This window comes from Pseudophryne corroboree, chromosome 10 (genome assembly GCF_028390025.1).
Source record: "Pseudophryne corroboree isolate aPseCor3 chromosome 10, aPseCor3.hap2, whole genome shotgun sequence".
NCBI lineage: Eukaryota > Metazoa > Chordata > Amphibia > Anura > Myobatrachidae > Pseudophryne > Pseudophryne corroboree.
The window spans coordinates 227,396,897-227,403,989 of record NC_086453.1 but is presented as its reverse complement, the minus strand read 5'-3'; positions in this window follow the sequence as shown (position 1 = coordinate 227,403,989).

The window sequence follows — 7,093 nt, the reverse complement described above, 5'->3', positions numbered from 1 at the left end:
CTGGAGAAACGGGGGAGTGGCTGGCCAAACGCAGGGCGTGTTTGTGACGTCAAACCAGGAACTAAACGGACTGAGGTGATCGCAATCTAGGAGTAGGTCTGGAGCTACTCAGAAACTGCAAGGGATTATTTAGTAGCAGTTCTGCTAACCTTTCGTTCGCTATTCTGCTAAGCTAAGATACACTCCCAGACGGCGGCGGCCTAGCGTTTGCAATGCTGCTAAAAGCAGCTAGCGAGCGAACAACTCGGAATGACCACCTATATCATCAGCTGGATAAGATTGTTCATTCTCACTAAAGCACTAATGAACTTCCTATGAGAATGCGGATGGTTTACAACTGCATTGTTTAAGTCAGAGATCCATTTTTAAATATCCCAAAATGTTTCCAGTTTTTATGTCACGTGACATTTTTTCAAAACTATTTTCTAAAGTTTTTTTTATAACATTGGATGCCGCACAATGGTATATTTGTATATGTGTTTATAAAAACTTTTTTTATTGGTACTGTAGAGTTATTGTATTTAAACTGCCTTTTATTTTTAAAGATACAGAACATAAAATAAAGGTACCATCTAGCACAACTCGTTATTTTCCTTTACATCTAGAACATCCAGGTTTTTTCCATTGAAACCAAACTTGACTGTTGTATTAAAGGTGTTATATATTTGTTTTAAAGAGAATGTGTTAGATTCCTTCCTATTTAATGCTTACCATGAGGGATTTCTTATGAAAACATTGTAAATCCCCATCAGTACTAATAATGGGCCACAAGACTCTGGAGCCTTTAGAAATCACCCAGCTGGCTAACGTATATTCAGTTACCAAAGGTACCTTATTTTGCATTTTATTTTCTATATAATTTTGTAATAATTGATCACTTTGTGTATTTAATACTTCCAATTTTTTATGCAATAAAAGACGTTTGTCATAGCCACGCTCGATTAACTTAATATACAATTTGATCTATTTGGTAGTTCAACATCCTCTGGGTTGCTCGTTATCCGGGCAAACCGCATCATCTGTGACTTGGCTAATCCTGTTTTCAAAGTGGATTTCTGTTGTACTATATTGGTAAGTTAATTTAATAGGAGATTCAGATTTTTTATTTTGTATTAAGTTCTTCAATGTTGAGTCACCTCCTTTCAATATCAAAATCACGACACCATGTGTACATGATGTGGTGCTCAAACACAATAGGATCTGTAAAGAAACATCGTTCTTGTGCAAACATAAAAACCTTAGCAAAGTCTGGAGATACATTTAATACCATCACACATCCTTTTATTTACAAACAAGCTATTTCTTGTCAATGTTAGTTCCAATAGTTTTAAAATGAGAGTGGAATCCAGAGCGTCAAATAAATTATTGGTTATGAATGTATTGATGGCTAATTGTCCTTCCCGCCATGATATTGCTATGTACAGATTTTTGATGTCAGGGGTGCATAATATTGTATATTTTCACACCACACCCATCTTTAGTTAAGATACCAATTACTTCCGGAACGTTATTCAGCCTTCTGTTGACCTGCAATGATGTCTTTTGGAGGTTAGAACAAATGTCCAAAACTGTCCAAGTGTGGTCACCGTAACTCATTAAACTGTATTTAAAAAGCTAAAAAGACAAACTAAGCGGTAATTTAAACTACTTATTTAGAATAGCAGAGGACAAGTGCGCGGTGGTATATCAGCCACCAAAAAGATGTTTACCTGATGTCTACTATAGATTTCAGGTCCTCAGGGTTTTCTTCTCACATCCAGTAACTAAAAGTCTATATTCTTTGTGGCTACTTACTCGCTACTAAGTGCTTTCTAATTAGCAGGGACTTGTGTTTGGAATATCTCCTCTAAATTCTTTGTGCTAGGGTAACCTTGCTGACCCCTTGTATCATGCCTACCATGAAAAACCACCAGACCAAAACCTTCACTCCCACTAGTTAAATGCTATAATCTTCTAAGAGAGGTACCTCCCTAAACACAATTAACCACCTAATTATATTTATTTAAGCGTCAGTGTTTAATAACAAACAAACAGAACACATAGTGATTGTTAGATGCAGGGACAGTGTACACATCACAGGTTTTTATCCCTAATATCCAGTGTGTGTGTCCCTCCTCCCCGCCTTTTGTGAACAGGTGCTGGTCTCACCCAAAGTTATGAGTTGATACTAAATTTATAGTAGCTTCCCAACTCTAGATAAGTGTACAGACAGTGGCATATTAATGGAGGAAGGGGCCCATGGCTATTTTTGGTCCAAAACACTCAGGAATCCTGAAGGTCTGATGAAAAATGATATCACCAGGAATGGTGTTCCAGAACATCCTGACCGCCGGCATCAAAGGTTTTTTTTTATGTCGGTGAGCAGGTGCGGTCGGGTGCCGGTGGTTTTGGGGGGTGTATAGAAATAACCCCTGCAGCACCTGCAGTGGCTTGGGTGCACCAGGGGCTGCGGAAGAGCCCGCTGTGTAAAAAAAAAAACACCCAAAATGGCTGCCGCGGAGGAGACAGACGCTTGAGGTCAAGTAGGATCTCTAACATCTGTCTACTGCTCTGCGGTGGCCACTTTGGGTTGGCTTTTTTAAACACAGCGGGCTTCCAAGCCACTACGGGGGCTATTTTTATACAGCCCCGATGCTCTTTGTAGAGGCAGCAAGCAGGGAAACCCCTCGGCAATGAGCATGAGACCCCGGCAGCGGCCATGAAACCCTTGGCAATGAGCAAGCAACCTCTTGGCAATGAGCATGAGACCCCTGGTAGCAAGCAGGGAAACCCCTTGGCAACAAGCAGGAAACCCCTTGGCAACAATCATGAGACCCCTGGCAGTGGGCATGGAAACCCCTTTGCAACGAGCATAAGACCCCTGGCAGCGAGCAGGGAAACCCCTGGCAACAAGCATGGAACCCAGTGCATGGAACCCTTGGCAACGAGCAAGAGACCCCTGACAACGAACAGGTAATTTAAAAGTAATTAGAGGTTTTACTGTGGGGTATAATTTGTAAGGGGCATTATTGTGTGTGGGGCATAACTGTGTGTGGCATATTGTGTAATGGGCATTATGGTGTGTGGCATAATGTGTAATGGACATTACGGTGTGTAGCATATTATGCAATGGGCGATACAGAGTGTGGCAAATTGTGTAATGGACATGATGGCGTGTCATTGTGTAATTATGGTGTGTGGCATACCCAGTAATTTGTGGATCAAAATGGCTATTTCATCTGTGTGAAAAGGTCAACTTAGGTCAAAATTCCCAGGTCTCCATCCCTGGTAAACTCCTGGGTCGAAGTTCCGGGAATTTCAGCCTGGGTTGACCCTTTCACACAGAATAGGATCTGTGTTTTTCATGAAATTACCGGGTAGTACTGCTTCATCCAGTAATTTCATTTTCTGTGTGAAAGGGGTATTAGGGGCATAACTATAAGGATGAAAAATTACAAAAAATGTAAGGAGCATGAATCAGGATTTTTATTTTTCCTGTGGTAGCCAATGTCTGGGAGTGCATTTTGCAAAACTGAGGAATAAGGTAGTCTTATCCGGCAAGGCCACGCCCCTTACAGCATGCCCACACCCACTCGGCGTGCGCAAAATCTTTATTCTTACATAGGAAAAAGCTTTCTTCTTACAAAGGTGCTCCTCCCACATTGTCCCACAGCTCTGTCCACCACTGCACACCCCCAGGAGTTCCTGAACCTATTTTTCTACAAAAATAGCACTGTGGGGGCCTGTGTACAGTCTCTGTCTGGGCCCCCTACTCTCCAGCCAGCAGAGCAGCAGACTCTGAGTATTAGGGTCACTAGTAGACCCCAGAGCTGAGTCTAATGCAAACATTATTAAGAGAGCGCAACGCAAATATAATACATAGACAATTTTAATAGTAAAAATGGTTAAAAACCACAAAAATTATTGAGTCTAAAGCGCATGAGCAGGTCTCCAGGAAAATGGTGCAGCCATTATCCCAGTGATTTTTCTACTGGCCATGTGCAAAATGCCAGGAAAATGGCAGATGCTCTGTTTTCCTGATGATATGTGCAGCACTGCTTCCGCTGATGTAGGTCTCTGGAGGGGAAGCTATTGAAGAAATGGTTGAATGGCATGGCTTGCGGAGTGGTCTACACACTCAGGACCATCTTAACAGCAGTGTAGGCCCCTGGGCAAGGCAATGCAATCCTATCCTCCAGCAGTAGGGGTGGGGGGTGCTATCAGAGGCAGCTCTGATGTCCCATGGGCAGTAGAGGGTGTTCTATCTTCTGCTCTGCATGTAGGATCTGGAGCAGTAATATCTGCTAATTACTCCTTTACTACACAGATGGTGGGAGTTGGGGAGTGTGGTAGAACACTAATACCCCTTTTCCACTAAAGTCACGGGTACTGACCCGGGATTTGGAACACGGTTCCAAGCCAGGTCAGACCCGAGACATAACCCCTTTTCCACTGCGGCGCGACCTGGGAATATCCCGGGTGGGCGCCGTTTACACTGCACTCGGGTGCGGTGTCCTCTGGCCAGCCCTTGGAGATGACATAATCTCCAAGCGCACGGAAAACTGTCAGATCGGGACCCTCGGGGCATGTCCTTGGTCCTGTTAGTCCACGCCCCCAATTTGAAGCTGCTCACTGTCATCCTGGGGGCAAACCCAGCACTTTGGCACCATCCGGCACACACCTTTGCCGGCCAGCGCTGCTGTCTGCATAGCAGGCCAGACAGCAGCACTGACAGCATGCGCTGTCCCCCCCAACTTCCCGTGGGACACTGCAGTCAGGAAGGTATGGGCTCTAGGCATGCTGTAAACGTGTCCCGGGTTGGATGACCCGGGTAACCCATTTACACTGCACCCTTACCCGGGTTCAACCCAGGTAGCTGCCCTGGTAGGATTCCCGGGTCACGTACCCATGGTTTTTTTTGAGGGAGCCGTTTCCACTACCAAAAAATCCAGGTCGATGAACGCCCCCTTGGAAAAACCCAGGTTTTTTAAGCTAGTGGAAAAGGGCTATTAGCTATAGAAGGGGGGATTGGGCTGAATGAAGAGGTCCTGGTACATGACTTTCAGGGAGTTTAATACACAGGGGAGGGGTGGATAATGGAGTGGGATTAATATTCAGTAATTTCCGGTGGGAGGGCAGCTTGCTTGACTGCAGATATCTCCAGTTCCTAGAAATAGATTTCTTAGCCTTCAATGGGATAACAAACTAGAGAGTGCCGCTTTTAGAAGATACTGGGGACCAGAGTTCAGGAGCCAGAGCAATCCACTGACAAAAATATAAAACTGCATACCAGGCGTAAGGAGTTGGATCGGGGACCAGCTGCTTGAAGGCTGATATTTCTGGTTCTGGGCATAGTAGAGGCAAGCTGCTAGTGTCCACCAAATGGGGAGAGTCCCAGCTTTTGGAGTATATGCTCAGAAAAACTCTAAGTCAGAAAGAACCTGAGATATCTGGCTGGGAAGAGCAATTAACTGGCTTGGATAGGGACCACTGCTTTGAAGTCGTCTATCTCCGGTTACCCAAGGCCGATTTAAAAAAATCTGGTACCCCTGGAAAAAGAGGACCCTCAGCTATCAGCCTAGTGTTCTTATACTCCTGGGGCTCTTGAGCAACTGCCCATTGAGCCCATACGAAAAGACGGCCATGCACACCCCCTGCACCCATTATACCCATTATACCCATGTGCGCCACACAAACTGCACCCATTATAGATATGCCACCGTGTGCAGATACTGATGTTAATCTTTTCTGAAATTATCTCACTGCTTTATTCCAGTTTCTGGAACTAGGTATAAGAATCAAATTTAGACACCCCCCCCCCCCCCCCCCACCCCAAAAGAAAAAAAAAAGCTGCCAGTGCTGCGTGCCACTGATGATATGTATTATAAGTATATTTTGGTATACTACTGTACTTGGTCACAATGTTATATGTTAGTCCTGGATGCCCCTGACAGCTACCCCCACCATGCCTCATCTTCTTAGCCTAGTGTGGGGTAACATCTGCTATTTTTGAGAGTGTGGCCTTTGGTTTGAAGGGAAAGTTCTGATGAAACTTGCAGATGAAATCTGAAACATGAACATTTGTGGCGTTGAGCCAAGCCCGTTCTTCAGGACCAAAGTCATTCCCATCAATAAAATATTGAAGATGACCTTGATAACAAGGAGAGTCCACACACCTCTTGGCCCTGTACTCTACCTCTCATTTTTTTGTACACGGGGAGAAAATGCCAGAATGGAATCAATTTCAAAATTAGAGGCTTGAGTAGGGAAATGTGAAAGGCATTTGGAGCCCAAAGATTTAGTGGGAACTGTAACTTGAGTACCATGGGAAATTTGGTAGGGACTGATGTATTGAGGTGCAAACGTCATAGAAGGAACTGTTAAACTTTGACTCCGTGTAGGGAGCCAAATTTGATCCCCAGGTCTTGACATAGGAATAGCTTGTCTTTTCTGGTTTTCTCCTTTTGACTCTTTTCCAAGAGCCATTAGATTTTATGGAAGGCACTGGAGTTCCCTACTGTAAGAAAACATATGTAGTATTTATAGGATCCATAATAGAATTACTTTAATTTTCCATAAATGTTCTGTCAGAATCAGAGTCTATGTCCAAGTTAGCATGGGATAATTTTCCTTTAAGATACCAGTATCCATGCTAGGCAGTGTATCCATGGGACCAGGACTTCTCAAGCATCCAGAAAAAGAACACAGAGAGGTGCAACAACCTGTCAAATAAATGGATTGCGGGGAATATACTGATTCTGAGATATTTTTCATCATAGCTTCTTTGTGGATGGAAGACATTTGACCAATTTTTTGATGCACTGTGTCCCAGGACTCCATGGGCCAAATGTAATAGAGTGAGAGTTTCAGAAAGCGAGAGATTTGGTAAGGTTTTGCAGTTTTTTTTAAAGTGGCAATCATTTACACTGCAAAACCAGGTTGATCTTGCTGTGCAATTGATTGCCACTTTTAAAAAAAAACCCTGCAAAACCTTACCAAATCATTTACACAGCAAGATCAATCTGGTTTTGCAGTGTAAATGATTGCCACTTTAAAAAAAAAAATGAAAAACCTTACCAAATCTTCCACTTTCTGAAACTCTCACTCTATTACA